Consider the following 9002-nt stretch of genomic DNA (forward strand, 5'->3'; position numbering starts at 1 on the left):
CTGACAAGAGAAAGTAAATAATAAAGTAACCCAGAATTTCAGGTAAGCATACACTAATCCCATAGGTCCCCCAAGAATACTCGTTAATAGTATTAAACTATTAACTACTTATAACTACTATTATACTATTAAATCTACTAATTCACATAAAGAAGTTCTACAATATTATTAAAATGTGCTTAAAGCATTTGGAGGAGGGGTGGGAAGTCTGCCATGAGAGACTGACTTTGCAGACATCAGAACTGACTGTACTTGAAACACTCTGTCTCCACTGCTGCTGCCCCTCTCCAACAGATGTGTGTCAGCTTACAGCACTTACTCTATCTCCTAAGCCCATAGGAGAGGGTGAGGGAGGGAGTACTATGGGATGTACCCCTGTTAGAATGGGTGTCTTACATAGAGGATGGATGGAAGACTGTGCAAGAGAAAGGGAGGTGTATGCAGCTATCAACAGCAGTTTGGAGCCTGAACTGCATCTTGAGCAGAAGGTACGTCTGAGTAGCTTCTCACCATTTTTAATGTTGATAATAAAAATATTATTTAGGAAGAGATGCCTGCTGTAATCTTAGTTAAGAATTTTATCATTTTCTAGACGTCTGAAGAATGTAGATCATTCCTGAATAAGCCTCCCAATAACATGTCTAAATGTCATTTGACTATTACACTTGACTGCTCACTACATTTCCCATAAACGAAAGTATGAAAATATGTGGCAATCTATATGTAACCCTGGTCTATCCAGAGACCTAAGGTATAATATGAAGGCCAAAATTAGTCCTTCATTATAGAGTATGTTCACTGGTGATGGATTGGCAAGATCACCATTACCAAAAACCAAGATGAACATGAGAAAAGGTGGCAATTAAAAAAAAATAATCTACACAGAAAACAAATACACAATTTGCCAAATTAAGTGCTGTAGAAAGGTTAGGTCAGTGCTTTCCATTCAGCCTTGGCCAATAGTACTGTTTAGCATTCAAAATAAAATAGATTGTAACAGTGATATTTGCAAAAGAATTTGTCTCAACAATAACAAAACCCAGATATAATGCTCATCAGTTTCAAAGGCAAGGCAAACTCACGGTGTAAATGCATTCAGAACAGTGGTGCTTGTGAAAATTTTATTTCTAACACGTATGGTAATCATGACTAAATGAATGTGGAGACTGCTTTTGCTCATACACTATTACACAAAAATTAAGTAGATTTAAAAAATAAGAAACTAGATATGACTTGAGGAAAAAAAGTAGAAATTGAGGAAATTTTCACATTGTTGTGCTTAGGTAACAGCTGTTGGGTTTATGCATTTCTAGAGATAGATACATCAAGCTTTTGGTTTATTGTCTATTCTTTGCTTACACGATTTCTAATAATCATCTTTTCCTTGCACGTGCCACCACTTATTTGCACAGCAACTGCAACAAAACAAACCATACAAATATAATAGAGAAGAAAAGAAAGTCTGATGTTTTTAAGATATTCTCAGATTTGAAGGACACAAAAGGAGACTCTAGAAACATTGTAAGCAAAACTGTAAAATGACTGCTATTAACGATTGCTATAGGGATCATGCAATGTACTCCTGTCTGTGAAACTGAAGGTAAAGGAATGGGAGCTTTTAATTTTGTGGATTTAGTATCATGTTCAATTATATGCTTCTGTGTGGCTCTGAAGGGTTTCAAAATCACTTTTAAAAAAAACTTATTTCAGCTAGAACCTCAGGGAAAAATGGTTTATAGGGGACATTAGAAATGGAGAGATGTCCTGAACATCAAGAAAGCACAAGAGAAAACAAATTATATTCAACTTTAACAGATTGGTTAAATAAATACAGTAACAGTACATCACTGATATTTACCAGGAAGCTCAGGCATGAATCAGAAAATTTCCCAAGGTGAGGCCACTGACCACCCTTGGTTAAAAAACTGGAATCCAAAGAGAGCAAGTTCTAGAACACAATTCACAGCATTTAGATGTGAATGAAGGCAACTGGTTAGGCTTTTTTGATAGTTAAGTACACATTGGCACTGTTTAGCACTTTATAGACAGTATCTTATTTAATCCTTATAACCACTCTATGTATTGTATTCATTATAAATTTTAAATTTTACATGTTCTGGAACTTTTCCCTTGCTGGTGGGATGATAAATAATCAATGGTGGATCCACAGATACCAAAGGCCTATGCACTGGAGGTGGGGGAAGAAGGCAGACTACATTTATTTATTCAAAAAGTACTTATTGAGAACCTTCTATGTACCAGACACTTGGGACACTTTAATGAGCAGACATAAAATACTTGACAACGTGGAATTTACAATCTAGGAGAAGTGTGAGAAAGAGATACTTTACCAAAAGCAAACAAACAACTCATACAGTCGTTAAGAAGGTAATAGATGCTATGGGAAAAGTACAGTATTGTAAGAGGGATACAGGGTAAAGCTTGCAATTTTAAACAGGATATACCTCAATGACAATGTGACATTTTAGTGAATGCTCAAAGCAGGTGAGGAAGTTGGCCATGAATGTATCTGAGGAGAAAATATTACAGGCAGAGGAAAAACACAGCACAAAGACCTAAAAGTGGGAAAGAGGTCAGTTAATGGTAACCAGATTGTGTAGGGCTTTGTGAACCTTTAGAAGGAATCTGACTTTTAGTCTGAGTGAGAGGGAAAGCCAGTAGAGGAATGTAAGTGATCTGACTTATGTTAAAAAAAAAAAAAAAAGAAAGAAAAGAAAAGAAAAAAAGACCACTCTGGTTGTTATGTTGATAAGAAATTAAAGGAAAGCCGGGGAAGAAGAAAGGAGAAGCCACTGCAGTAATCCAGATAAGAGGTCCTGGAGACCTGGACAAAGGTGGTAGCAGAAGAGGTGGGAAAAGGGGTGGAACTCTTGGATTTATTTGGAAGACAGGATTCTAGATAAAGAAACAGGATTTGCTGACAGCCTGGATGTAGAGTAGAAGAGAAAGCAAAGAATCAGGATAATCCTAAGGTTTTGGGCTGAATAAACTGAAAAAAATGGAGCCAGAACAGAGCAGGTTGCAGGGAGAGCAGATTTGCATAGGAAGATAAGAAATTCAGTTTTAGTCCTGTTAAAATTGAGGTATCTTTTACATACTCAAGCGCAGAAGTCGAAAATAAAAGTAGCTGGGTATGTGTGCAGTTTTTAAGAGAGCTACCCCAGCTGGACATATACATTTGGGAGTCTTAAGCAGCTACGTGCATTTTATGAAAGTATTACAATAGTGACAAGAACCCTACAAAAATTGAACCCCTGAAGCATTCCCAATTAATAGGCTGGTGAGAAAAAAAAACAGTACAAATTTTAAAAAACGACTAAAAAGAAGAAACCAGTAGGCCAGTGGTATAGGAGGAAAAGCAGGAGTATGGTGTCCTCAAAATTAAATCAAGAAAGCCTGTCAAAAAAAGAGGGAATGATGAATTATACCCAATGCCGCTAACAGGTACCGATAAAGAACTGACTGTTGGATTTAGCAACTTGGAATGTTTTCTTTTGAAGCCTGTTTCCTATCCAAAAGGAAGGATTTACTCCAGTTTAATATCTGGGATACAAATCAGCAGTTTGTTAAGAAATACCAGTGATAAACTTCAGATGCCAACAGTAATTTGCTAATATTCGATTCCTATCCCTTAAAAAAGGAAAAAGACTTCTAGGTAAATTGGAAACAAAAGGGTAGATTTCTTTTGTCCTCATGAGGAATTATGGTAAACCAAATGCCAATATCATACCACTGTTTCTCCTATAAAAATAAAGAACACAATTTTGCACATTATTGCCATTATTATTTGATAAGGTTCCAAAATGCTAACACTAGTACAGCCTGCCATAAAACCAAAACAAAAGGTATAATTAAGAGAAGTAGACACGAAGAGTCATTATCTGCAATTGATGATATAACTAGGAAACCCAAGAGAATAAACTGAAAAGCTCTTAGAATGAGAACCAGCAATATAATAAATCTACAACAATCAACAACCATCTTACACCAGCAAGAGCCAATTTGAAGAACCCATAACACCAACAACAAAAACATAAATACCTAAGAACCTTAATGAGAAATATTAGGACTTACATGAAGATTAAAAACAAACAAAAAAGACAAACCTCTGCTAGGAGAGAGAGGTCTGAAAAAACTTTTCATTTCCCTTAAACATCGACTACATGTAGATGACAATCCTTGCCAAAGAATAAAATGCAACATAATTGGATATTTCTTACTTCCAAGGATCCATCTGCAGAGTATTCCAGATGAAGATGACAAGTTTGACAAAAAATTCAAGTACATCCCCTCTCTAAACTCCACTAAAATGGCAGTAAAGAGATCTTTCTAGAAGACACAGACACAAGGACTTAAAGAACTAGAGTGGGAACTACAACAAAATCATGTAATTAGAAAGAAGACAAGCAGAAACTTAGCAGAGCTAAAAGAGTGAGATGCTACACTGTCAGTGAGGAAAGCAGAGAGAAGCACTCCCGTTTAATAAAAACTTGGAGGTGAAAGGGTAGCGCCCTAATATAGTCAGTAAAAGCTGTTTGAGAAGCCCTACATCCCTGAATGTCCTTCCCACCTCCTCACGTAGAGCTCTGGCTGACAATCCCCAGAGCCCAGCAAGATTGGAGACTGATTCTTGGGAGATAAAGTCTTTGAACTGTAAGGGCAAAGGGACCTTCACCAAGGTGACCATACAAAAGAAGATACTAAGACTCCAGCCAGATGCCTCCTCCAACACTGGCAGCTATACCTTGTGCTCTCTGGAGGGCTCTGGAAGGCCACTCTCTGACCAGCCCAAGAGGAAAGATCCTACAAATGGCCCCAGTGAAAAACTCAGAACAAACAGTAACAATCATAAGGCTGCCACTGGGGAGGGAGACTAAGAGGACTGGGGGGGGTGGAGGACGGGGAGAGTAGGGGACCACATATTTTACAATAAGCTTTTCAGTACTATTAAATTATGTGCATGTATTAAAGATAATCTTTATCTGAAAGGACAGATGTATGTAATTACGATTTTTTAAGAGAACAGTGTGACTTGCTCTACCAGGTTATTTCTATTTTCTCTAAATCTACAATTAAAAAGATGTGGCATTGATTAAGATTAGAGATCAATGCATAGATGAGTAAGACCTAAAATAGAACCAAAACTAGTTAACAGACCCCAAAACTAGTTAAGATCTTAAAATACAATAAAGGAAAAACCACTAACCAATGAGGACAGGATGGACTATTTAACAAATGGGGCTAACAGAATTGGCTAGTTGGGAAGGAGAAGGCAGTGTAAGACAATTCATATCTATACACTAATATATAATTAAATGTAAAAATCTAACATATTTTCAGTTTTTGTTTCATTTACTTCACCTCTAGGCTTTCTAAATATAAATGCTTACAAGGAAAAATCATAAATAACAAGAGATAGAGAGAGCTGACTATATAAAAGTGAAAATATTTTGTTTGGAAAACATCATAAAGTAAATTAAAAGACAAATAATGAGCTGTGGCAGGAATATCACTACAGGCACAATATTCTTTATATAACACAAGTATTTAAAATCATTCTTTTTAAACTATCAATTAAGAGTAAAGTGAGCAAAATACCTGAATAAACTAACAAAAGGTAAACAAAAAGCTGGTTACTAATTTCGCTAGCTACCAAAAAAACAAAAGAAAACAAATTAAGGACACATTTTTATAGTTTAGGAAAGATTAAACATTGGAGTGCTGACACCATGCAGAGACCATTCAGTGCTTAAAGGAATGTCTTGGTATAAGCAATCTGACAATATGCCTCAAGAGTCATAAAAGAGTTCACCTCCGCTCCAGGAATTCTTCTATAAAGCTAGCCCAAGTCAGTCAGAGATACTGTGACTTTCGGACAAGGGCATTCACCCCAGCTCTGCCTGCATGCCTATTACTTTCTGACTTTTTTGACATACTCTGTTGAGGACCTTCCTTTACTTGGTCCATTCTATATCTCCAAAACTCTACCTTGCAGCCACCATTATTATCCTTATTCTACACTATCATAAGGAAACACACTGAAAAAATTAAGTAAGATTACTTAGATGGAGAAGTTGCAAAACGAGGATTTCCAACCAGCATTTAAAACCAAATTCTCAACCACTAAAAACAGAAATATGTCAAATAGGAAACTATTAAACTTGGGCATATCCAACATTAAAGATCTTATTTCCAAGGAATATTTAAGGGCATAGGAAATGTCCGTGATATATTAAGTGAAAAGGCAGTATTTAAAACTACAGATGAAAATGCCAATTTTGTTTAAAAACAAGTCTATGCAGACAAAAAGGGACAAATGGAAGAACTTCATTACATGAACAGTTGTTTATTTCTGGATGATTGATGTGACTGTGATTTTTCTTTCTTTTTTCTTTTTTTTTGGGGGGGGTAATTTTGAAAATGCCTACAATAGTAATAATTGCTTTTTATTTTAAAATGTCTAAAAACCATAGAAACAATAGGAATTCTTCTAAGCTGTAGTCACTTAGAAGGCCTCAATTTTTATACAACAAAACAGGAAAGATTAGGTGAGAGGTTACTATTTTAGCAACATGGCATTACTGCTGAACTACTAGAGGGTCTATCAAATTAGAGGGTTTCCCATTATTATTCTTTTCACAGAGTGAAATGGGTAAAATTAGCAAGAGAAAACCTTTAACACGCAATACATGCTCTTAATCACTGGACTACTAAAAAGTATTTTGGAATTAACTGATTGAATTCCTATTATTATTTACCCAGCAAAGTTTGAAAGGTTTCAAAAAACAAGTCTGAGACAGACAATTTATTTCTGTACTATTTTGTTCAGAACAGTTTTAACAATTCCTTGCAAGGCAAACTGGAATTAGATAGCCACTGAATGTTTTGAGCATAAAAGAATTAACATTTTAAAAAAGTATCTTTGTTTGAATGTGTGTGTTGGGGAAGGGAAGGAGTGGGCGAATTTGTAGACAAACTGTGCCTTTCCTTTTGTTACTTTAAAATGGAACATTACAACCGGTTTAACTTTTTGTGAAGAATCATGGCAAAGTACTTTCTAGGAACAAAACAACTTGAAAGCAGATGACTTTTTTTTCTTTTTGGCCACGAGTTATCAAAGGCTTTTTGCATGGCTATAGGATTATATTTCACTTTTAAAATTTCTTAAATATAAGGTCTTAGGACTTTAGAGAAATAATGCATATAATCTTAAGTTTGTGTGCCCGGAAGGAAAAGTGCTCTTAAAGAAAAATTGCTTCCACATTTTGGAACTTTGTTAAACAAGTTTTCAGAGCAAAGAATGAGAAAGAATATTTAGGGAACAACACAGCCGCTAGCAGTATCACCCCCATACAACAGTAGTAATAAATAGTTTTGTAATTACTTAGCACTAAACTAGAATTGTATGGTAAGAGCTCACCCTTACCTGCGCTGAAGCCAAGAACTGAAAAGTATGATTCAAAATCTTCAGAAAGGAATGTACTATTCAGAAACTCAAACGTACGGACCCACCCACTGCCCCTGGAGGGCCGGTTGCTATGGGAACCGATAGTAACCCTTTAACCAGTACTATCAGGGCGAGGAGGATCCACCCAGAGGCTGGGGGACGGTTAAGAGGGGAGTGAGGGGGAATGTGAAGAGACAAAGGGGTTGGGGAGCGAGTTAAAAGAGGATGCAATCCCTGGGCTTTGGTAGGGGTCAGAGGAAGTGGGTTTAGTAACTCTAAGAGAAATTCAAAACACCAGCTAGAACAATGTTCGGGACTCTGGGATCACGTTATAGTTCCGCTAAAGTTTGAATCATTAGGGACTCTTCCCTCTGTCCCTGGTAGGAAACAAACCACCCTTTGTGAGTTCCTGTGTATGGAAAAATGAAGCTACAGTTTCATCTCATCAATTATAAACTGAATGATAGTTCTAAAAACTATAATTTTGACTTTCTTATATTAAACCAGTGGTTCCCAAATTCTACAGCACATTGGAATCACTTTGGACTGTTTAAAATACACATTGAGTTTTAAATCCGGGGTGTGATTTGAGCAGTGTTTTAAAACTCCCTAGTGATTCTCCTGTGCAGCCAGTATTGGAACTACTGTATTCCACGACTTGGAGAGGTGTCGGAGAGTATTTTAAAAAAGAAAAAAAATGCACAATTACCTCGTTGTCTTTTTAAAGCTAATAATAGAATTAACTAGCTTTTTCCAAGCACACACAGGACAATAGGTTGATTCATAAATAGGAATCCCCAGCATACCCTAACAATACTTTCTTTGAGATTAAAAGAACAGGCAGTATAAGTCTTTTCTTCTCAAGACAGCAAACGTCCTTCTTACCAAAATGTCAAACTTATATATCTATTTCAACAGCTAATGGGCAACGAATGCCACTGAGAACCTGGCAGACGAGTTCCAAAACCAGAAGGAAACTGAAGCCCCCAGGAGCCCACCATTCGCTGGGGTCCTGAAGTAACCAGGGATGAGCAAGGCCGGCTTGTCAGTCTCTGGAGCCTCCTCAATAAAGTTACTTGAGGGAAGTTTGCTCCGGTTTCCAACCGTGCGCCTCCCCAGGGGAGGAGAGCGCCCCCCGCCCCCCACCTGCTCCGCGCCAAGGCTCCCCGGCCGCGCCCCCTCGCTGGACCTCCGCCATCTCCGGAGATCGTGCACTCCGCGGGTCCCGGTACGGCCGGCTGGACGGCGGGGCGGGGGGCGGGGGTCTCGCCCCTTCCCTCCCCGGGGTCCCTCGGCTGAGCTGGCGCAGCCCCTGGGGTTGGGCACCAGGACTCTCGCGCGGGCCCGGTACTGTCCCGCCTGGAAGCCCTCGGGATCCCGCCCGCGCGGCCAGCACCTCTCAAGCTCGGGCCAGGGTCCCGAGCACCCTCTGCATCCTTGGACCCGATGCCCGCCCGCGGCCCCGTGCTGGCCCAGTAACGCTCGATCCCTTCGACCCGCGGCCGGGAGCGCGCCCCTGGCCAGGGCGGTCCGG

This window comes from Pteropus alecto, unplaced genomic scaffold (genome assembly GCF_000325575.1).
Source record: "Pteropus alecto unplaced genomic scaffold, ASM32557v1 scaffold45, whole genome shotgun sequence".
Taxonomy (NCBI): domain Eukaryota; kingdom Metazoa; phylum Chordata; class Mammalia; order Chiroptera; family Pteropodidae; genus Pteropus; species Pteropus alecto.